Below are 26,796 nucleotides of genomic sequence, written 5' to 3' on the forward strand. Positions count from 1 at the left end.
TAAACATAATCGCTTTTGATAATTTGTCTTCTTGAAACAGTTGTGACTTTAGACGTGCATTCTCATTCAAGGTATTTAAAACTTATCTATTGCAATAAAATGGTTTCAGTGCCAGCCCCCTTGAAAACTTCAAGTTCATGCTGAATTATCACCGTGGTCATTTGTGAAATACTGACTTTTAGAGGAAAGATGATTCAACTTTTTTTCTTTTTAAAATGATGCAGCTTGTTAGATCTCTAAATATTTTTAAGGATAAGAGAAGCCACTCCATTAACATTTTTAGCTTTTGAAACAAATGTATCAAATGAAAATGCATAGAAATTACCAGAAGTAAATTGAGAAGGAAGTTATGCTCTGAGTAGAGGGATACTAAGTAAATCTTGGCTGCAAGCAATAAAACAATTATGATAGTACCTGTAGCGATTTACTTTGCATAAATTTATAGGCTAATAAAAGAGAGTACCAGTGCATTAAAATGTCCGAAAGTGCCAAGTCAACTGAATACCATGTCACTGATGTGCTTTAGATGACTTTTTTTAAAAATCAAGAAAAAGTAAGAATAGTGTTTTGAAATACATTGGTATAATTTAGTACATCATTGTCCTACAAGAGACTTTACTTCTCAAGTAGAAGTACTGAGGCTGATTTCACAAAGATTTTGTTGAGCACTTTTAGAAATTTAGAGGTTCTCATTTGAAGGAACGTGTTCCTAGAAATGGAAATTTTTCATGTGAGAGACGGTTCACTAAAAAAAAAAAAAAAAAAAAAGGAAATCATTGAGTGTACTCAGAGGACTATTAACTCCATTATGACATTATGACCTTTAAAGCCAATAAAAATTAAATAAAAATTATTCATTGCTCATTATATTCTCATTTATTTTTCACATTATGAAAGTCTGACAATTCTTTTATTAAGTTCTTCAACTTAAAGTCCTAGAGAACTTCTGTTTCAAGTAATTCCCAAATAAATCTTAAATACAGATACAAGAGGAGGCTGATGTTCGCACAAATTTAGGGTCTTGGGCAATCACACGTATTCTAGGCTGATTCTATGGGACTTTTGGCAAGTTTGAATGCTTTTCACTATGTTTATAGTTCTCAAGCTCAACATCACCTGGTAAACTTCTTAAAATACAAATTGCTGCCCCCATCCCCAGAGTTTCTAATTTAGTAGCCTGGCATAGGGTCCAAAAATTTGGATTTTCTAATAAGTTCCCAGATATTGCTAATGCTTCTGCTATGGGACATATTTTGAAAACCAGGGCAATATACACATCTTACAACTTGTTCCCCTTTGCTTAAGAGGTAAGTAAAGGGGTTACAGCGGGATTCAGGATGGCGCCATGTCCTTAGGTGACAGTGTGGGAGTAGTGTACTTTTATGGGAAGGTAGTCAGGAAAGGAGGAAGGAAGAAACACCCATTTGGATCCAACTCCAAATATTCTCAGTTTATTCAGCAAGAAAGATATGGGAAGTGAATTGCCACCTAGGCAGAAAACCCAGAGTAGTAGAAAGAAGAGAGAATGTGACAGAAAATTACAAGCACATTCTCTAGCTCTGTCCTTGCCCATACCATATCCTGGAGCTCAAAAATCCAAAATTATACATAAATATAAAGGAGAAAAGCTGACCTAGGGTAATCCTGCTGGTAGAAGTATGAGGGTCTTTCCTTACAAAGTGACAGCTCTCATCAACTTTGTGTTCAGATAAGAACAAGAAGTTTGGATGTGTTTTTAAGTAGTTATTGTGCTTTGACCAGAATATGTTCAAATTTAGAGAGGAATAGACATGTTCTTTGTGATGCATGTAAATATTCATATTTATGTGCTAAATATGGCATTACAAATGCATGAAAAACACATTTTCCATACCAAAATATAAAATAGATTTAGTTAGCTTGTAAACTTGTAAGAAATATCAAAATGGAGTTTCCTTTTTGTATTCAGGAGTGCTAATCCCACCTCGACTACTGTCATTAAGTAAAAATATGTGAAACAGAACGCTTTTCTAAACCTTAACTCATGTTTTACTTATTACAAGCAGCATTCTACACAATAAAATGCCAGTATAAAAATTGTCAGGCGTATTAACACACTTTCTGCAATAGAATTTGTCTTGTAAAAAGCTTTTTTTTTTTAAGAGATGAGGCTGCTTGCTTTTCTTATTTGCACATGATTTCTGCATAGAACACTCCATTGTCACTGCAATTCACTGCCTCTTCATGGAGTTAGCAGACAGTTCAGCATATTTATAGTGGCATGAATTACATTGCTGAAATGAATATTACAATGCCTCCCTATTCAGTGGACATCATGAATAGAAACATAACAAGACGTCTGCTTTCTCTGAAGGAAACTGTCTGAGCACTCTGTATAATTTTCAATGGGAAAGGGAACAATTTATTAACCTAATACTAGTTTGTGTCATTTACCCATAAAGTTATTCAGTTCATACCAAGTCAAGTCCAGACACAAAGTTGTCTGTATAGTTTTCTGTACATATTTTGTAAACTGAAAAGATTCATAACTTTCTCCCTGACTGGTCTTGGGTAGAAAAATTTATATAAAGAACCATTTAACAAAGGTTGGTAGTCTTATTTTTTCAGCACATATTTCTAAAACAATGTAATTTTAAGGAAAATAATTTTACACGATTTTTTTGTTATTAAAAACTCAGTCTTTTTCATCTTATCAAAGTGTCAAACCCAAAGAAGTTGCTTTAAGATATTTCAGAAAAAATAAGTTGTAGATAATTCCAGCGAATAATGAAAATATTTAATTTGTGAAATAGATACACAGATTTTTCATATTTTTCACATATAAAATTATTACAGACTTTAAGTTCAGTTAAGCAAAAGTACATCAAGAATTTGAATGATGTGTGTCCATTTACTTTGTGAGCAAGGATTATTATATTCAATTTTGCTTGTTACTGAATGGTGACAAGGTAGTATAAACTGATAGAATAGAATAAATCTCCAAGTTTTTTTCCCCATCAAAATAATGCAGCTTGCCTCTAAAAAGTGAAATTCTTTAGAACATACGAGAAGGACATAAAAGTAGAAAAGATTGTATAACTAGCAATAAACATTGATTTTTTTTTTTATGTTTGGTATATCTTTGCAATTCTTCTATTGTTCCAGGGACTAGTGAGTTGTAGAGTATCAATGCTCATAATTTTATTTTCCAAGTTGCAGCTTTAAAAAATAATATAAAGCATCTAAGTTGACTCCTCCAAATCTTTCCTCTACTTTAAAAAGCTACTTCTATTAACAAAGAAATACACTGAGTTTTCCACTCAAAAGTAAAAACATACAAAATTCAATCAAGTTAGAAGATGCATAGGAGATAATTTTCTTTAACTGAGGCAACATTTGAGTTATTCATATTTTAAATAGAAATTTATGAATGTTACTATTATAGATATCAAAGTCATTTTGTGATAAAAACCATGACAGTCAGCAGAGTAAGTTAAAAAGCAAATACAGGAAACTAATATTTCAATAAGGTAGGCATCTTTACTTTATAAAATATTTTATATAAACCCCATATATTTTGTTGAATTTTTTTTTTTGTATTTGATTAGTAGCTTACTTTCTTTTTCCTAGAGAGACAGGGTCTTGCTATGTTTCCCAGGCCAGTCACAGACCCTGAGTTGAAGTGATTCTCCCACCTCAACCTCCTGAATAGTTGAAATTTGATTAATAATTTACTTTTTAATCTGAATATCATTTTTAAAAGTTTGTTGTATTTTAAGGTGCCATACCTTTAAAAAATCTAATAGTACATCTGATGATGAAGAAATAATAAATATGTGAACATTTTATAGTAGCTATATAATCTAACAATGCTGTCCAATACTGTGGCCACGGGCCACATGTGGCTGCTGAGAACCTAAAATATGGAAGATATGACTGAAGAAGTGATTTTTAAGTTTTACTTTAAAAAATGTTAAATATGTTTGCAACTACTTTCTCAACTGTAATTTTTGTTACATCTAGATACAGATGAAGAATTTTTGATGGAAATTTAGCCAATGGATTGAGATTTGCTTCATTTGATTTGGGTTCTCACTCTGTTGCTCAGACTGGAGTGCAGCGGCACACTCACGCCTCACGGCAGCCTCGACCTTCTAGGTTCAAACTTTCCTCCGCCTCAGCCTCCTGAATAGCTGGGACTACAGGCGCATATCACCATGGCTGACTATTTTTTTTCAATTTTCTGTAGAGACAAGGGAGTCTTCCTTTGTTGCTTAGGCTGGTCTTGAAATCCTGGGCTCAAGCACTACTCCCACCTGGGCATCCCAAAGTGCTGGGATTACAGGTGTGAGCCACTGCATCTGATCTATTGTTCCAGGGGCTAGTGAGTTGTAGAGAATGAATGCTCATAATTTTATTTTCCAAGTTGCAGCTTTGAAAAATAATATAAAGTATCTAAGTTGTCTCCTCCAAATCTTTCCTCTACTTTAAAAAGTCACTCCTATTAACAAAGAAATACAATGAGTTTTCCACTCAAAAGTAAAAACATACAAATTCATTTTGTATTTTCATTGCTTTAAATGTAAGATACACACTGGATTTGAAAGACTTAGCAATATAAAATGAAAGGAAGAAAGTTATTGATTTTCTATTCTGTTTACCTGTTGGATTAATAATATTTGGGGCTTTTGGGATTAGATAAAATATATTATTGATATTTTAAAAGTTTCACCTATTTTTATTTTTAAAAAATGATTGCTAGAATATTTAGTTATATACATGTCTCACATTATATTTTTAACTGGACAACACTGGTCTACATTGTAAAGAGAAATTAAAACTCACTAATCTTTTCCATTTATAAAATCTGTGACCAATTATCATTGCACGCATTTTTTAGTATATTCATTAAAACTAACCAAAAATCAGGGTTTTGTACAGCCACAACTAATCTAACCATAGAGGTATACATTTATTTTTAACTTGTAAGACCATTTCCACAGTTAGTAAAGTGTTCAGAGCCCATATTAGGCTATTTTTTAGTGAAAACCAGAGTTAATAATGTCAAATCACCTTTGCAGGGCCACAGTGTACAGCTGGGAAGGTTGCTTATTACATGGGCTGCTAACTAAAAGACCAACTTGTGCTACACTCACCAAGCCCTGGCCCTGGCAAGAACCTGCATTTGTCTGGAGTAAGGGGTTTCTTTTTCTAGTTGCACAAAGACATCACATACACTAGCTGTAGGCTAACTGTACGTTTTCATCAACATGCAATACTGCAACATGCAATATTATTTTTTTAAAAAACAACCTTCTTAGAATGCTGTTTTCTGTCCAAATCATCCAGGTAGAGTATATCATTGTTTCCAAGTGATATACAGAGAAAATTATGGTGTCATCTTACATTTGCCAAAGGTCTTATTATTCTCCCAACTATCATATACTTTTAAAATCAGTATTCTCATAGTAATACTAGGAGATAAGTAAAGCAGTCATTCTCTTCATCTTACAGTCAGGAAACTGGAATTGAATTTCCTTTTTGGATTGGTATGGCATGCAAGATTATCACCTTTGCCCCTTGAAGATAAAATTATAACTCTTATAGCTTGTGAGGCAGTAGCATAAACATAAACATTGCAACTAAAAATGAATAAAACATACATAGGCTAAGAACAGACCCAATCATCAAATTTTGGTTTCCAATGATAAATATTTAACATGTTTTATTATTTAATTTATATGTTTTTATAAATTAAGCCAAAAAATTAATGGCAAAGTAATGTCTTTCCAAATCTAGCTTATTTTCTAGAATTATTACTTCTGCATAACTTATCTGTGAGACTATTAAAAAAGTTATCTCTTGAAAATATTCCTGAGAATAACAGCTACCTTTGAGAAGCAACTTTGCATTATAGTCAATTAAAACCAATTTTTGGTTAGTAATAAACAATGTTTTCATGCTATGCATTTTATTTAAAGATAAGGGAAAACAACTTAGCTCATGCTTTTATGAATCTAGAAGGCTCTGAAGAGAATATCTTTAAGATAATTCCTTAATATCCCTTTTGGAAGAGTATTAGTAGTTTCTTATTCAATGTAGATTTCTTAAGTAGCTGACATTTATTCTATTTTCCACCACCTGATCTTGGTACCTTAAAATCTGTTTTTTATTTGTTTTACATTTATTCATGTTGGCTCCTGGTGATTTTCAATTAGGATCTTCTCAAAGAATGAGTTTTAAGATCTTTCTCCATATACAATGAGTATTGTTGGTACCTAGGTGTTTAAAAAAAATCCTCAATTTGCTAAATATTAATAACTCCTCACATTGGTTATATTCTTAACAGTTATTAATTTTCAACCATCACATTGGAAGCTTATACTTCACTTGAATAGAGTAAATGGCAGTATATTTAATTATATGAAATATTATGCCTCTTTCAGTGTTTTTATAGATAGTACATTTGTGCACTGAAATTTAGACCATTCCTAAACCACAAACACTTTGAAGAATGCAATGTCTTACCTTTGTAACAAAAGTTGGCTTTCTAAATCTCTACTCAAAATCAAAGTTTCCTTTCAGCGTATCAAACCACACCACAGCTGCCAGATTGTCAAGATTTTGGATCTAATAGATCCATAAAGGTTTCATATTTATTTCATTCTCATGTTCATCAAATCATTGTGGCCATAAAAATGGATTACTCAGATACATACTTCATCCACAGTGATTTGCAGGATAATTTTCATGGCAAAAAGGAAATGTGTTTTCAGTGTAAAAACATGAATTCACACACAACTATTATATATACTACTCAATCTGTAAATCATGTAATGGACATTGTCACTTTGACAGGTGGAACATTTCTCTTCTTCCATCACCTTTGAATTAATCAGATTGTAAGGGTGGATAAGGGAAAGAAGGGCAGAATTTGGAATTTCCAATGTCTCCTATTGCTATTTGTATCATTGGAGTATTTTGAAGTCAGGTAAATGTTAACCTAATAAGGGAAGCCCCACTGGCTCTCTGTCTCCTCCAGACAATAAAATGGCATAATTGTGTCTGTGCTTCTCTTTTCAATTGTTCTACTATGACACAGGTTGAGAACTAACTACAGATTCTAATTAACTCAAATTAGACTAATGAGAAAGATGATAAGTACCACAACATGAAGACTGAGAAATTCATCCTAATTTGAAACCTCAAAGATGTTGAGTACAAAGGAAATGCATGTTAAAAGGACAAATTGTGCTGCTACTTCATAGATGTTGAAAGCAGCACTAACCAATCAGTGGCATGAGCCCGTTTGAATGAATGTTCCTGACTTCCTACAAGAAGGAATTTCAGCACCTCCAGGAGAGCAGCCCAAATTTCATAATGGCATTAAGCTTTTTCTTTCACTCGATTTTTTATTTAACATCAGCTTGAAGATGAGAAGGGTAGAGGTGGTGAGAATGAAAAAATAATTTATTTATTTAAAAATCTGTGCTTAGCAAATTTTTTTCTTTAGTATAAAAAATTTAGAAAAACTAAAGTGTTACAATATATCATTTAAAGACATTATGTGAAAGATGTATGAGAACTTTTATTCTAGTTTTATTGTTTGAGGAAACCACTAATTATAAATGTACATTAATAAAATTTCTTACTAAAATGTTCACATTTTCTGTTTTCCCATAATTTACAATGCATCAAAAGCTGTTACTTTTACAATGAGCTCTCAACTTTTATACTGTTGCCTTTAATATTCATAAATTTCTCTAAATTCTCAATTATTTACTATGAAAATAAACTAGTAGAGAAAAGATAATTTCCTATAGTGCTGCAAAATTCTCTTACAGTAGACTTGTTTGAAATCCATATTATATATGCTCATTTGTAGGTATATGTTTGTATTTCTATGCTTACATAAAGGATATAAGTAAAAAAATAAAATGCATATTCATTATTATAATAAAATATAGAGAAATCTGATGAAAATTTTAATAAATCAAAACCACATAAAGGAAGAACACTAAAATGAAAGTTGTTTGGATCAGCCCAGAGGACATATAATTGAATATCAAACATAACACAGAGTTTTCTGAAAGCCGAAGTAAAAAGAGAGATAAAGGAGGCTACATGACTCTCATGATTAAAAAAGATGGAATCCCATTAGTTCCTTGAAAAAGCAATGCTTTCAAGAAATATATTCTTTGAAGTCTTTCAAATAGGAACTCACGTATGGTACACTAAGTAATAATCACTTCAATACCTGCAGTTTACAGTAAAGGTTTGGCAACTTTGCAAGAAAACTTTGGATTGATATTTCAAATAATACTCAAAAGAGAATATTGGTAAAGTGAATTTAGGCAATTTGTTCATTGGCAATCATGGTTGGTTTTCTAGTACTTACCTTTTTCTCCCTCTTTCCTCACGTTGGAGGTAGTAATATGCTCTAGTATCCCTCTTCAACACACCAAGTGGGATGTTACATGAGAGCAAGTTTCAGACACAACTCAGCATACATAGATTTATTACCAAGTAGGTACAAAGACAAACAACCTGTTCTTTAAATTTGACGAAAGTCCAGCTCTTTAATCTTCCAGCACCAGACCAGTACTTTGCACAAAATAATATCTGGAGGACCATGTGACAATAAAGTCTCAAGATATTTAGTTGTAATTAGATGAATCCTTTATTATGCCCATGGGTCATGGACAAGAACAGGAATCCTAGGACTAGGGAACAGGCTTTAAGGATGTCAGGACACTGGCTCATCAGGTTCTTAAGGTGGGACAATGTATTTCGAACACCTCTTCTGTTCTAATGCAGTTGGAAGTAGTGTCATTAGAAGTTATTGTTGTTTGAAGTCATTGCACTCAGAATAACTACTTTAAGTCATGAAATACTGATTAGCATTTTTCAAATGCTCTAACTCCTCTGGGGGAGTGGATTCCTATTATAATATTTCAAGGGTTAATATTCCACTCTAGAATGTAGAATATATTTAATTTATTCTCCCCTATTCGGGCATACCTCATTTTATTGTGCTTCCCAGATACTGCTTTTTTTTTTTTTTAACAAAGTGAAGATTTGTGGCAACCCTGCATGGAGCCAGTATACCGAAGTCACTTTTCCAACATCTTGTGTATCTGTGTCACATTTTGGTAATTCTTGCAACATTTCAAACTTTTATTATTATTATTATTATTATTATTATTATTATTATTATTATTATATCTGTTATGGTGATCTTTGATCTTTTTTTTAACCACTGTAAATTGTCTTGGGGTGCCATTAACGGTGCCCATATCAGAGAGCGAACTTAATTGATGAATGTTCTGTGTGTCCCTATTGCTCCACCAACCAGCCATTTCTCTACCTCTTTCCTTTTCCTTGAGCTTCCCTATTCTCTCTGACACAATAATATTAAAATTGGGTCAATTTATAACCCTACAATGGACTCTAAGTTTTCAAGTGAAAGAAAAGTTCACATATGTCTCACTTTAAATCAAAAGCTAGAGATGATTAAGCTTAACGAGGAAGGCATGTGAAAAGCCAAGATAGGCCGAAAGTTAGGCCTTTACACCAATTAACGAAGTTGTGAAGAGAAAGAAAATGTTTTTGAAGGAAATTAAAAGTGCTATCCCAGTGAACCCATGAATGGTAAGAAAGCAAAACAACCTTATTGCTGATATAGATAAAGTTTTTACGTTCTGGGAAGAAGATCAAACCAGCCACAACATTCCCTTAAGCCAAAGCCCAATCAAGAGCAAAACCCTAACTCTCTTCAGTTCTATGAAGGCTGAAAGAGGGAAGGAAGCTTCGGAGGAGAGGTTGGAAGGTAGCAGAAGTTGGTTCATGAGGTTTAAAGAAAGAAACCATCTTCACAACAAACAAGTGCAAGGTGAAGCAGCAAGTGCTGATGTAGAAGCTGCTGCAAGTTATCTAGAAGATCTAGCTAAAATCACTGATGAAGGTGACCACACTAAACAACAGGTTTTCAATGTACACTAAACAGCCTTCTACTGGAAGAAGATGCCATCTGGACTTTTGTAGCTAGAGAGGAGAAATCAATGCCTGATTCCAAATTCAAAGGACAGAATGACTCTCTTGTTAGGGACTAACACAGCTGATGACTTGAAGTTGAAGCCAATGCTCATTTATCATCCTTGAAATTTTAGGACTCTAAAGAATTATGCTAAATCTACTCTACCTGTGCTTTATAAATACAACAAAGTCAGGATGACAGCACATCTGTTTAGAGCATGTTTTACTGAATACCTTAAGCCTGCTTTGAGACTTACTGCTCAAAAAAAACAAAACAAAACTGTTTTTGAATATTACTGCTCATTGACAAAGCACCTAAGTCATCTAAGCGCACTGATGGAAATGTACAAGGGAATTAATGTTGCTTTCATGTCTGCTAACACAATATCTAATTTGTAGCCCATGGATCAAGGGGTAACCTTAACTTTCCAGTCTTATTACTTAACAAATATATTTAATAATGCTATACCTGCCATAGACAGTGATTCCTCTGATGGATCTGGGAAAGTAAATTGAAAACCTGGGGAAAAAAATCACCATTCTAATCGCCATTAAGGGCATTTGTGATTTATGGTAGGAGGTAAAAATATCCACATTAATGAGAATTTGAAAAAAGTTGACAAACTTCACAGATGACTTGAGGGGTCTGAGGTTTTAGCAGAAGAAGTAACTGCAGAGGTACTGAAAATAAAGAGAACTAGAATTAGAAATGGAATCTGAAAATGTGACTGAATTATTGCAATCTTGTGATAAAACTTGAACAGATGAGAAGTCACTTCTTATAGATGAGCAAAGAATGTGGTTTTTTGTGATGAAATCTACTCCTGGTAATGATGTTGTGAACATTGTTGAAATAACAACAAAAGATTTTGGATGTGGCATAAAGTTAGTTGTAAAAGTAGGGGTTGAGAGGATCAACTCCAGTTCTGAAAGAATTTTTACTGTGAGAAAAATGCTATCAAATAATTTCACATGCTATAGAGAAATCTTTCATGAAAGGAAGACTCAGTCAACATGCAAAATTTACTGTTGTGTGTTTTAAGAAATTGCCATAGCCACACCAGTCACTATTCTGGTGCGTTAGCAGCCATTAACATCAAGTCAAGACGTGCCACCAGCAAAGCCATTATGACTCACTGAAGGTTCAGAATATCGTAGACATATCCTAGCAATAAAGAATTTTTAATTAAAGCATGTACATTGATTTTGTAGACATAATGCTATCACACACTTTGTAGACTGTACTGTAATGTAAATATAACTTCTATATGCACTGGGAAATAAAAAAATTTGTGTGACTCTCTTTATTGTGACATTCACTTTATTGTGGTAATCTGGAACCAAACCTGCAACATCTCCAAGGTATGCCTGTCTCATATTACCTATATTGAAGTATTTAAAGTAAATTGCAGGCAGCATAACAGGAGTTATTGTTATCTACCTATGAGAAAACATGAAGTTTTATTGAGATGTCCATATCAACTCCCAGACATATCTGCTAATAAAAATGTTCTTCTTTATTAATTTATATTATACAGGATATTTAATGTTTGATAAAAATGCAAATATTCTTAGTTTTAGTACCTTATTATGCATAGCATTTTATGGCTTAAATTATTTCCCATATATCATTTAATTTATTCCCCGAAACCTTGTAAGTTGGAATACAGTAGTGATGATTACTGCCTTTATACAAAACACAAGAAAAAGGCTTATCTTGGTAAGTGACCGAGTCACACAGCAAGGAAGAGCTGGAATTTTTATCCTGGTGGTTTTTCAGTGAGTAATCTTTCTCTAAGTTCTCTGAATGTTTTTTCCAGGAAAGTCTACAACAGGAGTGCATTCATATCTTTTACCTGTTTCACTTCCTCTAATTATTCAATAAAATGATTTTAAAACATTCTGTTTGGATGGAAGGGAGCATGCATTTAAAGTTCTCTAATGAGTCCTAAAAAAAATGTTCTTAGTATGGAATTTAACTGTAGATTGAGCACCAATTTTATTTAACAAAATATGAGTGGTAGCCTGTGCTTCACAACAAAGTATTACAAAGAATTTACCACATAATAGACCTAATTTAAAATTTATTTTTAAATGTTGTCCATTTATTTTTATTTATTTATTTGATTTTTTTAAAAAAGCACACAAGTCTTAGTTGTTCATTTTTTAAATCTCTGATGCATAGCTAGGTGGAAGTTATCTCAATTTATAGTTACTTTCTTCTGTACCCTCAATATTTTCTTTAAAACAGAATTAGTTCCTCCCAAGGAAATAATATTGATGAATAAAAACAGCTCTAAATATGAGTCAGATAGAGTGAGTTTTTATCCCATTTCTGCCAATTATTTGCTAATTCACTGCCTAATTCTTACAGTGGTGTTAGACCTGAACTGAAACATCTGAAAAGGGGCAATAATATTATATAAATGAAAATATAAATGAAAATCTCATAGGGTTTATGGAAGAACTAAATATAGGGGCAAAATATGTCAAGGTTTTGTTTTTTTGTTTTCCTAGGAAAGTCTTACTTCCCCAGGTTTCAACTGAAGCTTCACCTCTTCCAAGAATCCATACCTTACACATCGTCACTTATCCCACCTTACTGGGTACACCTATCTCTGCTCTGTGCTTATCTCTGTTAATGCATTTGCTATGTGCAGTATTTGTGTAATTCTGTGCTTCTGCCATAAGACAGGTAGTCCATGGGGACTAAGAACAATATGCATTAGTCTTTGTAGCTCTACTCCAAGTGCTGTGCTAGATACAGAGTAGATTCTTTAAAAAGTTTGCTAAACGAGTGAATGAATAACAAATGAATAGATTCCAATGGAATGGGAGAAATATTTACCCATCTAACTTGCAGGGTTGTTGTGAAGATCTAAACTGGTAGTGTGTGATAAGTTAAATTAAACTTTTAAACACAAGTACCATGTAGTTTCCCTCAGATCGCATGGCTTTAGTAAAAGACTGGATTTGAATTAAAGTAAGCTAAAACTTAAGAATTTGTCATGAATTTGGATCCAACTATAATGCAGTTTGCAAACGCTGACCTTGTGCAGACTAACAGCTCTTGAGTGAAGTCGTCTACCCCAGCAATTTATCCTCCCTGGCATGGCCCTTGCTGAGGTTAATAAGAACGGGGAATATCTCAGATTGCCAAAACATAAGGAGATATGACAGGAAACCAAACGGGAAACTGCTGGCTGCCTTGGGCTCACTGAGATCTGTGCCTAACAAGGCAGACTTGTCGCTGGCTCTTTGGAGGTGAAATGAAGCGATGGACTAATGCTGGGCACAGGAGGCGCCAGGTCCTGACAGGCTAAGGTGTGACCTGCTGAATCCTAACCGTCCCAGACATCTTTAGGAGAACAGTGAGCTGGGCGATGGCCAGGGGCAGGCAAGGTTGCAGAGAAAGGAAGCGTATGCAGAGCCCACAGAGAGTAGGGAAAGAAAGGGCAAGTGAGATTACTGGTCATCTGGTGTCTTAGATCACACGCAAAGCAAACGTCAAGCACAACAGCAAACACAACCTTTGAGCATTACTGTCTCCAAAGAGTATTTACCAAGTGCTGTCTGGCTTGATCTCTCAGACTTGGTTAAATATGCATTTTGTTAATGTTGTGTTTCTGACTTTTCCTTTCCTTTTTTGTTATTGTTGTTATTATTTCTAATTTTAAAAATAATTTATTGCTTCACTTGCTTTGACACTTTAACTCTGACACTGAGGAAAGGGAAAAATAAAAGAAGAGTGAGGAGAGAGGAGAAAATTCCACACAGCATTTTAACAAAAACGTCTTCCAATAGTAAAAATGTAATTAGAGATTTCTAATTATATTAAACATAGCACATTTAATTAAAATATATTAAGTATAATATATATAATTCTTTGATTATATTATTAAATATAGCATATGCATATACTTCTACATGTTCTCCATTTAAAATACTGATATTTATAAATGAGTCTGACAATTCATTTAACTCATGCCATTTTTAAAAGTTACATTTCCTTAAGATGAAAAATCTATCAGTAATAATATTAAAATGTATTTAACTTAGTGAATGAAGGCATACCAGCACATTCGAATATTTAAATATATTATTGTCCTTGATTTTATTAGGGTGATTTGAAAACGACAAGGTAATAAATGAGGTGAAAGTCTTTATATGCCTTTATTGTGGCCATTTTGTCACATTTTATCATAGTTCTTTGCTTATGTGACCATTGCTCCAACTGAATCCAAGATCCAGAGAGATAGGGATGATATTTTGTTTGTATCTGAATTTTCAGCATCTAGCAAGAAGGTTCTTAATTGAGCTTGCATAATTTTTTAAATGAATAAAATTGAAACCTCATGCATACCACACTGAACAACACAGTTTTAGAATTATAATTATTTTAAAATACATAACACCTTTCATTTTTCACACTCTGAAACTAGTCATAAAAATATAAAATATATAAAATGGGCAACTTTTAAAACTAATTAAACCTTATTTTTAAAAGTAATTTTAGGCTATGGCAAAATTGAGTGGACAGTACAGAGAATTCCCATACACTCTTTCTCCACATAGGCAAACTCCCAACTATTGGCATCCTGCACCAGAGTGGCATATTTTATTACAGTCGAACCTACACTGTTGCATTGTTTTCATCCAGTCTATGCTTTACATTAGGGTTCACTCTCAGTGTTGTATATTCTATGGGTTTACACAAATGTATAACATGCACCCACAGTTGTAGTACCATACTAAACTGCCCTAAAAGTTGTTTATGTTCTGATCACTATTCTCTTCCTTTCCCTTAACTTCTGACAACCACTAATCATTTTACTGTTTTTAAAATTTTATCTTTTCCAGAATATCCTGTAGTTCTGTAGTTGGAACCATAAGTATGTAGCCTTTTCAGAATGACTTCTTTTATTTACTAATATACATTTAAGCTTTCTTCATGGATTTTTTTCCCCCATGACTTGGTAACTAATTTCTTTTGAGCACTGAATAGTATTCCATTGCCTGGATGTACCACATTTATCTATTTACCTATTGAAGAACATCTTGGTTGCTTCCAAATGTTGGCAATTATGAATAAATCTACTGTAAATATCCATGTGCAGGTGTTTGTGTGGACGTGTTTTCAATTCATTTGGGTAAATACCAAGGAGTGTGATTGCTGGATTGTATGGTGAGAGTATGTTTTGTAAAGAAACTGCCAAATTATCTTCCAGTGTCTGTGCCATGTTGCATTCCCACTAGCAAATAAATGAGAGTTACTGTGGCTTCACACTCTTGCTAGCATTTAGCGTTATCTGTCTTTTAAATTTTGGCCATTCTAGTAGGTGTGTAGAAGTATCTTGTTGTTTTAATTCACAATTCCCTACTGACATAGGATGTTGAACATATTTCCTATGCTTATTGCCATCTGCATATTTTCTTTGATAAGTTGTCTATTTAGGTCTTTTGTCCATGCTTTAATCTATTTGTAGTCTTATTGTTGAGTTCAGTGAGTTCTCTGTAGGTTTTGGATAACAGTCCTTTAACAAATGTGTCTTTTTTTTTTTTGAGTTGGAGTCTCACTCTGTCGCCAGACTGGAGTGCAGTGGCCGCTCCCGGCCACCGCAGCCTCGACCTGCTGGGCTCCCAGGATCCTTCTGCCTCAGCCTTCCAAGTAGGTGGAACTACAGGCACGCGCTGTCACGCCCTGCTAATTTTTTGATTTATTGTAGAGATGAGGTCTCGCCTGCCTAGACGGGTCTCGAACCTGCGGGCTCAGGCAATCCACTCACCTCAGCCTCCCAAAGGCGCGGGATTACAGGCTGAGTCACTGAGCCCGACTTACAAATGTGTCTTTTGTATGAGCAGCTAACAGATACATGAAAAAATGTTCAGCCTCACTAATCATCAAGGAGATGCAAATTAAAAGCACCCTGAGATACTACCTAACTCCAGTCAGAATGGCCATCATCAATAACTCAAAAAATAACAGATGCTGGAGAGGATGTGGCGAAAAGGGAACACTTCTACACTGTTGGTGGGAGTGTAAACTAGTACAGTCTCTGTGGAAATCAGTGTGGTGATGCCTAAAAGTTCTAAAAATCGACCTTCCATATGACCCCACAATCCCCCTACTGGGAATATACCCAGAATAACTCAAATCACTCTATGAAAAAGATACCTGCACATGTAAGTTTATCGCAGCATTGTTCACAATAGCAAGATCATGGAACCAACCATGCTGTCCATCAAAAGAGGACTGGATTTTAAAAATGTGGTACATATACACAATGGAATATTACGCAGCCATAAAAAAGAACAAAATCATGACTTTCACAGCAACCTGGATGGAATTAGAGTTTATAATACTGAGGGATCTTTCACAGACACAAAGATCTGATAAGTGTTCTCTCTCATAAGTGAAGTTTGAACAACTACCATAATACTATAAGAAAAGAATGGACAGTGGTGAGAAACTACCAGGGGACGGGCAGGGAGGGGCAGGGAAGTGGAATTAACGGTAGTCAATATCTGTCTGGGGAAGGGAGGGCATACCTCATCAACGAGGGTACCTGCACAATGAATATTTGTATACCTAACCCTTAACTGTGCCCTACAATTTTAAAATAAAAAATAGATATAATTAAAATAAATAAATAAAAATAGAAAGAATGAAAAAAAAAAAACAAAAACAAATGTGTCTTTTGCAAATATTTTTCCCCCAGCCTTTTGCTTGTCTTCTCTTGACATTGTCTTTTGTAGAGCAGAAGTTTCTAATTTTAATAAAGTTCAGCTCATTAATTATTTATTTCATTGATCAGGCCTTTGGCATTGTACCTAAAAAGTCATTGCTATGCCTAGGTTTATTCAGGTTTTCTCCTGTGTTATCTTCTAAGAGTTAAAGTTTTGCATTTTTACATTTAAATTTATGATTTATATTGAGTTAATTTTTTGTAGAAGCTATAAGTTCTGTGTTTAAATTTATTTTTTTGCATGTAGATGTCCAGTTATTTCCGTAACATTCATTGAGAAGATTATCTTTGCTCCATTGTATTGCCTTTGCTCCTCTGTCGAAGATCAGTTTACTATATTTATGTGGGTCTATTTTTTTGGCTTATATTCTGTTCCATTAGTGTATGTCTATACGTTTGCCACTGCCACATGGTCTTAATTGCTGTAGCTTTATAGTAAGTCTTGAAGTCTGATAGCGTAGGTCCTACAATTTCATTCCACTTCTTTGATATGGAGTTGGCTATTCTGGATTCTTTGCCTCTCTGTATGAACCTTAGAATCAGTTTGTTAATATCCACAAAATAGCTTGCTGGAATTTTGATTGGTATTGCATTCAGTCTACAAATCAATTTGGGAAGAACTTGTATCTTGACAATATTGATTCTTCCTCTTTATGGTATGGAATATATCTCCATTTATTTAGTTCTTCTTTAATATCTTCCATAAGTTTTGTAGTTTTCCTCATAGATCCGGTACATATTTTGCTTAGATTTAAACCTAAGTATTTAATTTTGGGGGTGCTAAAGTAAGTGTAAATATGTTTTAATCTCAAATTCCACTTGTTCATTGCTGATATATTTAAAAAACTATTGACTTTTACATATTAATCTCATATCCTGTAACTTTGCTATAATTGCTTATTAGTTCCAAGAGTTTTTTTGTTAATTCTCTTAATGTTTTTTTCTGGGGTTGATAATAGGCCTGATAGAATGAATTGTGTAGTAGTCTATCTGTGTCTGTCTTCTGAAGGAGATGTAGAAAATGGGTACAATTTCTTCCTTAAATGTTTGGTAGAAATCACCAGTGAAACTCTACATCTGGTTTTGTGTTTTGGAAGGTTATTAATTATTGATTCAATTTATTTAATAGATATAGGCCTATTTGTGCTGTCTGTTTCTTTTTGTGTATATTTTGGCAGATTGTGTCTTTCAAGGAATTGGTAAAATTTGTGGGTATAGTTGTTTATAATATTCTTTTATTATCCTTTTAATGTTTATGGATTATATAGTGATGCCCCATCTGTAGTTTTTGATATTACTAATTTGTGTCTTTGCATTTTTCTTAGTTAGCCTGGCTAGAGGCTTATCTTTTTTATTTATGCTTCCAAAAAAGCAGTTTTTGGTTTTGTTGATTTTTTCTATTGATCTGTTCTTAATTTCTTTAATACCTGCTCTAATTTTTATTATTTCTTTTCTTCTGCTATTTTGGGTTTAATTCTTTTTCTAGTTTCCAATGATGGAAACTCAGGTAATCAGTTTTAGATTTTCCTTCATTTCTAATAAATGCATTCAATCTATGTGTCTCCCTTTAAGCACTGCTTTAATGCATTCTACACATTTTGATGCATTGAATTTTCATTTAATCCAGAAAAACTTAAAACTTTCTTTTGGAGTTTCATTTTTTTACCTACAAGTTATTTAGAAATGTGTTACTTCATCTCTAAGTCTACTGAAATTTTTAATCTTTTTTTTCTGTCATTGATTTCTAGTTTAATTTTATTGTGGTCTTAGAGAAACCACAATAGGATTATGTGGACATGTTTTCAATTCATTTGAGTATAATACCAAGAAATGTGATTTCTATTCTTTTAAGTTTGTTAAGGTATGTTTTACGGCCAAAATTGTGGTCTATGTTGGTGAATGTTTCGTGTTAACTTTAGAAGAATATGTATTCTGCTGTTGTTGGATGAAGTTGTCTTTAGATGTCAATTATATCCAGCTGATTGTTGGTGCCATTGAATTCAACTATGTCCTTACTTATTTTTCTGCCTACTGGATCTGTTCAGTTCTGATGAAGGGGTATTAAAGTCTCCAAATATATTAGTAGGTTTATCTACTTCTCGATGAAGTTCTATTAGTCTTTACCTCATGTATTTTGATGCTCTGTTGTTAGGTGCATTTACATGAACAATTGTTGTGAGTTCTTTGAGTATTAATCTCCTTATCATTATATAATGGCTCTCTTTACCCCGATAACTTTTTGGCTCTAAATGTAATCTGTCTGAAAATAATATAGCTATTCCCATTTTACTTTGATTAGTGTTAGCATATTCTTTCTTTGTTATTATTTAATCTATTTATTTTACTTTTAATCTATTGTGTCTTAATAGACAGTTTTTTTGTAGAGAATATGTATATTTAGGTATTGTTTTTTATTCCTTTGCACAATCTGTTTTTAATTGATATATTTAGATCATGAATATTTAAAGTAATATAGTTGAATTAATAACTACCATATTTTTTACTATATTCTGTTATTTTTATTCTTTGTTTCTATTTTTGTCTTTCACACCTTTTCTGTCTCTTGTGGTTTTAAGTGAACCTTTTATATTATATTTTTCTCCTTTTTATTATATTAATTATATTTCTTATTTTATTTTAAAAAATTTTTAAATTACACTTCTGCTTAAAGTTTTTTTTAGTGGTTGCCCTAGAATTTGCAATAGGCATTTATGACTAATCTAAGTCTACCTTCAACTAACACAACACCACTTCATGGGTAGTGCAGATATTTTATAATTATAAAATATTCCTAATTCCTTAGTCCCATACTTTGTATAATTAGTCATTCATTTCACTTATACATAAGCATATATGTGCATATATAATAAAATATATTGTTGCCATTATTATTTTGAACAAATTGGTGTTATTTGATCAATTAAAAATAAGAAAATATTTATTTTACTTTCAATTATTCTCTGATGCTCTTCATTTTCTTGTGAATATCTGAGTTTTTGGCCTGTTTTGTTTTCTTTCTCTCTGAAGAGCTTTTAAAAAATTTCTTGTAAGACAAGTCTGCTGGCAAAAAGTTTTCTCAGTTTTTGTCAGATAAAGTTTTTATTTCTTCTTTACTTTTGAAGGATTATTTCACAGGGAATAGAATTCTAGAATGATAGATTTATCCCTCTCCCCACACCTTAAATATTTCACCCCATTTTCTTCTTCTTGCTTAAATGGTTCATTCACTAATTATTTGTTGAGATCAATGTGTGGCAGGTTATCTAATAGTAATCCTATTCCTAGAACCAGAATAAAGGGATGCCTGCATTAGTATGTCAAGGGACAAGATGTTTGTGGGACTGAGAAAACGTGTCCTCCCCTTTTAGACCACATTCTGGTACTCAGAAGCCTGAATTTCATGAGCAAATATTTCTGAGCCCCTTTCAAGAGCCTGAATAGTTGAGTCAGATGTAATCATTCTCCTCGCTCTCTATTGGATAAGTTGTTTTTTCCCCACCTCTGGTTTCTTTCAGAATTTTTTTTTAGCCTTTGCTTTTGTAAAGTTTGAATATAACAGGCCTAGGTTTTTGGTTTTGGTTTTGGTTTTTTGGGCATTTACCCTGCTGTGTATTCAATGGATATCCTGTATCTTTGGTTTGGTGTCAGATATTAATTTGGGGAGAGTCTCAGTCATTATTTTAAAAATATTTCTTCTGGGGTTTTTTTGGGGGGGGTCTTTTGTTTTTCTTTCTTTCTGGTTTTTCCGTTATGTGTATGTCCCACTTTTTGAATTGTTTCACAGTTCTTGGATAGTCTGTTCATCTTTTTTCTTCAATCTTTCTTTTCTTAGCTTTTCAGTTTGGAAGTTTCTACTGGCATATCCTCAACCTCGGTTCTCTCTTCTGTTGTGTCTAGTCTACTGATGAGATGATCAAAGGCATTCTTCATTTCTGTTACATTGTGGTTTTTTTAATCTCTGGCATTTATTTTTGATTCTTTTTTAGAATTTTTATCTTTCGCATACATTATTCATCTGTTTTTGAATATTGTCTACTCTTTCCATTAAAGACTTGTTATAGTTTGAATGTCCCCTCCAAAACTCATGTTGAAACTTAATCCCTAATATGGCAGTAATGAGAAGTGGTACCTTTAAGAGGTAATTGGATCATGAGGGTTCCCTAAATGACTTAATTCTTACATGGATTGGTGGATTAATGGGTTAACACGTTAATGGATTGTCCTGGGAGGGGAACTGATGGCTTTGGAAGAAGAGTAAGAAAGATCTGAGCTGTAACATGAGCACACTCATCCCCCTTGCCATGTAATATCCTGTATTACCTCAGAATGCTGCAGAAAGTCCTTACCAGAAAGAGGGCTCTCACCAGATGCAGCTTGTCGACCTTGGACTCTTCAACATCCGCAACTGTAAGAAATACACATATTTTCTTTATAAATGACCTTTTGTCATATACTTTGTTATAAGCAACAGTATGTATATCAATTCCATTTCAAAACTATTGTAAGTCTAGTTAAACCACTTTTATTAAAGGTCTAAAAGATCCAGCACATTGTGTGTCTCAAAAAATACAGATTCTTTGTACTTTTTCTGTATATTCTAAATACTATATATTCCAAATTCCATATAAATATAAAAGTTCATTATAAATTTTAGATAAAGTACCTTATAATCCCTAATTTGTTGTAGTATATTCACATAAGTATCCTGTCTTCTGTTCTAATTTTCATAGAGCTGAAAATATAATGTGATCAATTAAATTATTATTGCTAATGATAAACCCGTTACAAAATCTACATCCAGACTTCCGGATTCTGGTTCAGCATATAAGGAGGTCAGAAGTTGCCACTTCATTCTAACAACAAGATAAAAGCTGGACAAACTGAAAAATCAACAACTCTTCTAGATCTATCTGAGAGGTGAGATCATAAGGAAAACTGCTGCCATCAAAATTTTAAAGACAGGCAGATATAAAGAATCACAACTTACTAGAGCAGAAACCTCTGTGAAATCCAGTGCTGGGTTAGAAAAATTAAATTCAATAATTTAAATTGAAATTAAATTATTGGAGGCTCAACAACCACAAGTCTGGAAGTTGAAAACTTCAAGGGGACCTCTCCTTTCATAAGTGGAGGCCATACTTCATTGATTATCTGATTATATAAGCAATACATAACCTTTCTAAAACTTCAAAGAATACGTCAAAATATGGAGAAGGATGAAAAAAATCCTATGAAATTCTGCTGTACTGTATATTCATTTGTAGTATTTTGATTAAATTCTTTTATGCATCTTTATGTAATCACATACATGTATATATAAAATAGCATAAGTGGAATGATATCTGACACGCCAGGACACATATTTACTGAATACAGTTGTTTTGTGAACTGACATCTCTTCATCCTCTACTTTACATTCCCTTCCTCACCTTATTCCCTACCAACAATCTATGTGGCCAAAAGCTAGCTATCTGATATCCTGGTACCTGTCTTTCTATGTCTTTATCTGTGATTATAAATTCAAATACACACACCTAGAAATACACATGGTATCTATAAAACACATTTTGCCATTTTGTTTGATATAAATAGAATATTACACATATTTCTCTGTATCTAGCTTTTGTCCCTTAGCTGTTTAAAATGAACAGATTTCTAAGAAAATATATATGAATCTAGTTCATTCCTTTTAATGGCTAAGTAATAATGTATGAAGTTGCCACAATATATTAAATTATTCCTCAATTGGTAGACATTCACTTTGTTTCCAAAATTGTCACATATATTTTTGTCACTATATCCTTTATGCACAGAAACTTTTTATTTTTATGGGGTAGAATACTAGCAGTGGGATTACTGAACACAAAGACATGTGGACTATTAATTTTAACATATAATGTCAGAAAACTTTTCTAAAATGCTGTGATGATTTATACTTCTGCCCGTGATATCTGAGAGTTTCCTCCTTCTCTTGGTGCCACTCTCGTGTTTGCCAGTCTAAGGGTATGAGGTGATATCCTGTTGTTACATTCATTTTCATTCTCTCTTAGTGAAGTTGAGCATCTTTTAAATGTTATTAGGTATTCATACTTCGTCTGTGAAATGCACCATGTCCTTTCTTTTATTGGTCCAGGATCACAGCTATTTTTCTTTGCAAGGTCTCAGAGATCAGCAATACCATGGAAAATTAAAGTGCTCTCTGGGTGACAGCCTTTTGGGAAAAATGCAAGCATACATACACAGAATAGGGATTTACTCACAAAAATGCAGACCATCCTCTGAATTGATTTGAGGCTGGTTAGCAAAAATAAACTTTATCCTGGAGCACAAACTAAGGAGTTCATCATCTCCACGTTTCACGATTTTGTGTTAATTACGATGTTTAGAACTTTTTATTGAGATAAAATTTACACAGCACAAAATTCATCCTTTTAAATGGTACCATTCAGTGGGTTTTTGTATATTCATAGAGTTGGGCCACCACCACTACTATCTGATATTCATCAGCCCAAAAATAAATTTCATATTCATTAGCAGTCACACTCCTTTTCTCCACTCTCCAGTCCCTGGCAAACACTAATCTATTTTATTCACCTATTCTGGATATTTCATACAAACATGATTATGCAATATGTTACTTATTGTGCTTGGATTCTTTCAAATAATAATAATCTCAAGATTCATTTAGGCCATAGAATGTATAAATACTTCTTTTTTGGTTGAATACTATTCCATTGTATGGATATATCACATTTCTTTTATCACTCAACAGTTAATAGGTTTTTGAGTCAATCTGGATCTGAGTTCAGATACAGGTTTCAACATTCATTTCCTTTGTGACCATAGGTAAGTTAAGAGTAAAAAAAGCTTAAAAGCTTAAATTCTGTTTCTTCAGCCCCAATACATTGGATTTTACATATATATAATCATGTGTGTATGAAATATCCAGAATAGGCAAATCTATAGAGACAGAAAATAGATTAGTGTTTGCCAGGGACTGGATTATATGTGGATAAAATAGAAGATAGCATATATTTAATACATTTAGATTACATATACGTATAAACACACATACATACATATGTGGGGGGACCTCCCCCCCAAAAAGCAGAATTATCATTTTGGAGGATGGGTACGTTGCAGTACAGGTTTTACCAGCTAGGCAAGTGGTCTAGGAACCCATTGGCATCAGTTACCTTTCAGACTTCTGGTTTCTGATCCAGCGTATAAGGGGCTCAGAAGTTGCCACTTCATTCTAATAACAAGATGAAAGCTGGACAAACTGAAAAATCAACAACTCTTCTAGAAAAATCTGAGAGCTGAGGTCGTAGGGAAAACTGCTGCCATCAAAATTTTAAAGACAGACAGGCAGATATAAAGAATCACAACTTACTAGAACAGAAACCTCTGTGAAAACCAGTGCGTTGTTGTGAGAGGTTCCATTAGGCTTCAGTGAATTTTTTTGTTGCAAACAGGTGACTGGCTTGCTCACACTTGCTCATACCATGCTGAGTGTTTAGCAGTTTTTTTTTTACCCAAAACAGCCCTACCTTCCTTATTCACGCCCTGAGCAACTTTTTTTTGTTTCCCCAGATGAAAAAAGTCCTAAAAGGGAAATGTTTTGTTGGTGTGGAAGAGGTGAAACAAAAAATGGTAGAAGTACTAAAAGATGTCAAAATTGATGAGTTCAAAAACTGTTTTGAGCAGTGGAAAAAGCATCTTGATCAGTGTATTGCATCAAATGGGAGTACTTTTAAGATGACAGAAGTTTAAATGTATAAGATGAAATACTCAATTTCTTATAAATTTGGGGGTTTTTTGGGTCCCCCCCTAATACATACTACAGACTTGACAGGGCTGTTGTGAAGATTAAGTAGTAAGACAATATGTGTAAAGTACAGTATCTGGCCTGTGTGATAAGCACTTGTATTAGTCAGGAAATCAGAAACCACATTATTATAATAGAAAGAATTTAGTACAGAAAATAACTAAAGAGGTAAGAAAGAAACATTAAAGGAACAGAGCAATTAACCACAGGAAGTAACTATACCAGTAGGGTTGAGAGAAAACAGAAAGATGTTGGAGTGGGTATCAGAGTCTAGACATTGGGCGCAGGGCCACACGGGGCTGAGATCCAGCCTGCTCAGGGGAGCAATCTGTTTGTCTTGCTCTGTTGTTTCTTAAGAGGCTGCTGCTTCTGCTGCCAGGGAAAAGGGCTCTTGCTAGGGAGATGCTGATGGAACAGTAAGTAAATAGACTGGGACCTCTCCTTCTTCCTTCCTCCTGACTTCCATTCAAATCCCCTTTGATAAACAGCATCAGTTGCCTTAATCCATATAGCAACCAACTTCAAGTGTTGGTTCAGGGACGCAAGGAGCCCAAAGTGGCCAAGCTACAGATTTTACTCCCAGTTTAATGGAACTTTTGAGGTCTGTGGACACATTCTTTCTTGGGACCTAACCATCTGTAAACTAAAATCAAGGCTTTCTTCCTCAATCACAACGGACTCTTTTGGATTGATTGAGAGGAGACAATGAAGATGGAGGAGGAATCAAAGGAGGACATGAAGCACAAATGAAGGCATTGGGTCACCCTGTGTGTGCATTTATTAAAAGCATGCCCGCTAGATGATTAACTGCTTGCCCATACTTATGGCTTGGTGAGCCACATAACAGTTCATGAGGAGCAGTTTAAATTGCATGGTCATTTTTATGTCCCATGGTCAGGGCTGCGGTCTCTACAAAGATCAAAAGCACTTTCAAAAAAGAAGAGAATTTGTGGAAGAAAACATAGATTTGCTCCCAAATCCTAGAGTTCCACACTGTAGTTCTCCTCTTAGAGTTTGCCAGAGACTTCATGTGCTACCACTGTTTACATAGACACAAGAGCTTAGGAACTGCTGCTGATAGCAAGTGAGAAAGGACCTGGCACTGTAGCCTGGACTTGCTGAAAAGCCTTCTCTTGCTCTGGTCCCACTCAGTTTTGGCAGCGTTAGAGGTGACTCAGTAAGTGATGATGGTAGCTGGGAATCAGATCTCTGTAGAAAGGACACTGCCTCCTTTGTGCTAGTACTAGCAAGGGGTTTGGCTAGGTTTGCTTTGGGAGTGCTGAGGGAAGCTGGCAAGTGGAAGGACCTGCTGCTGCCGGGTGATGGGGCACCATTAGGATGGAAACCACAGAAATGACAAGCAACTAGGAGAAGCATATTCCTTCCCCTGTTTTTGCCTTTTAGTCTCCCTCTATCACCCTAGTGGTAAAACCTAACAGGAAAATAGCTGGAAGGAGGCACGGGTTGCAACCTCTACATCACAAAGCTGAGCACAGAGGGATAAGATGGGAGACTACTGCAAAAAACTGGCCATCAACTTTTTCTACTGCACAACATTTATATAAGGGTCTAGGTTGGTTTATTTTTCATGTTACAAAATGGTGTGCATTTAATGTGGAAAATTTAGAAAAAGAATAAAATAAAAACCACCTACAATCACACCATTTATTAAATTTGTTGCTTCTACTGCCTTTATTACACACACTCGGGTACTCACACACACACACACACACACACACACACACACACACACACACACATCTTCATGTTTGCAAAAAAGGGAGTTCTATTCTATGTGCAATTTTTGTAATCAGTTTTTATACTTAATAATCTAATGTACTAGTAACATCTTATCATTAAATAACCTACAATATGTGTTAATGTTCACAAAAGATATGGACATTACTTTTATGTTATATTCATATATAATAGTCTGTGGTTAGACTGATATGTTATTAATTATTCTTTTATTTTGGAGTGTTCTGAACTACTTGCATTAATAGATAATACTGTGGTAAATGTCTCTGCTAGAAATTCTTTGCAAAGACCTATTCATATGGTAAATTGGGAAGAAATGTCCACTCTACTCTTATACATTGTGTTTGAATCTTAGAGCTATTTACTCTCTATATAAATCCTTTTTTTTTTTTTTTGAGTTGGAGTCTCACTCTGTCGCCCAGACTGGAGGGCAGTGGCGGCTCCCGGCCA

General features: G+C 34.0%; 1 protein-coding gene across 1 annotated transcript in view; it reads right to left on the minus strand.

The window, feature by feature from the left end:
* Positions 1-26,796, minus strand: part of ALDH1A1 (aldehyde dehydrogenase 1 family member A1) — a 147,937-nt gene that overhangs the window by 81,088 nt on the left and 40,053 nt on the right. The window lies entirely within an intron of this gene.

Source organism: Carlito syrichta, unplaced genomic scaffold (genome assembly GCF_000164805.1).
Source record: "Carlito syrichta isolate Samal-C Ts95f unplaced genomic scaffold, Tarsius_syrichta-2.0.1 Scaffold312501, whole genome shotgun sequence".
NCBI lineage: Eukaryota > Metazoa > Chordata > Mammalia > Primates > Tarsiidae > Carlito > Carlito syrichta.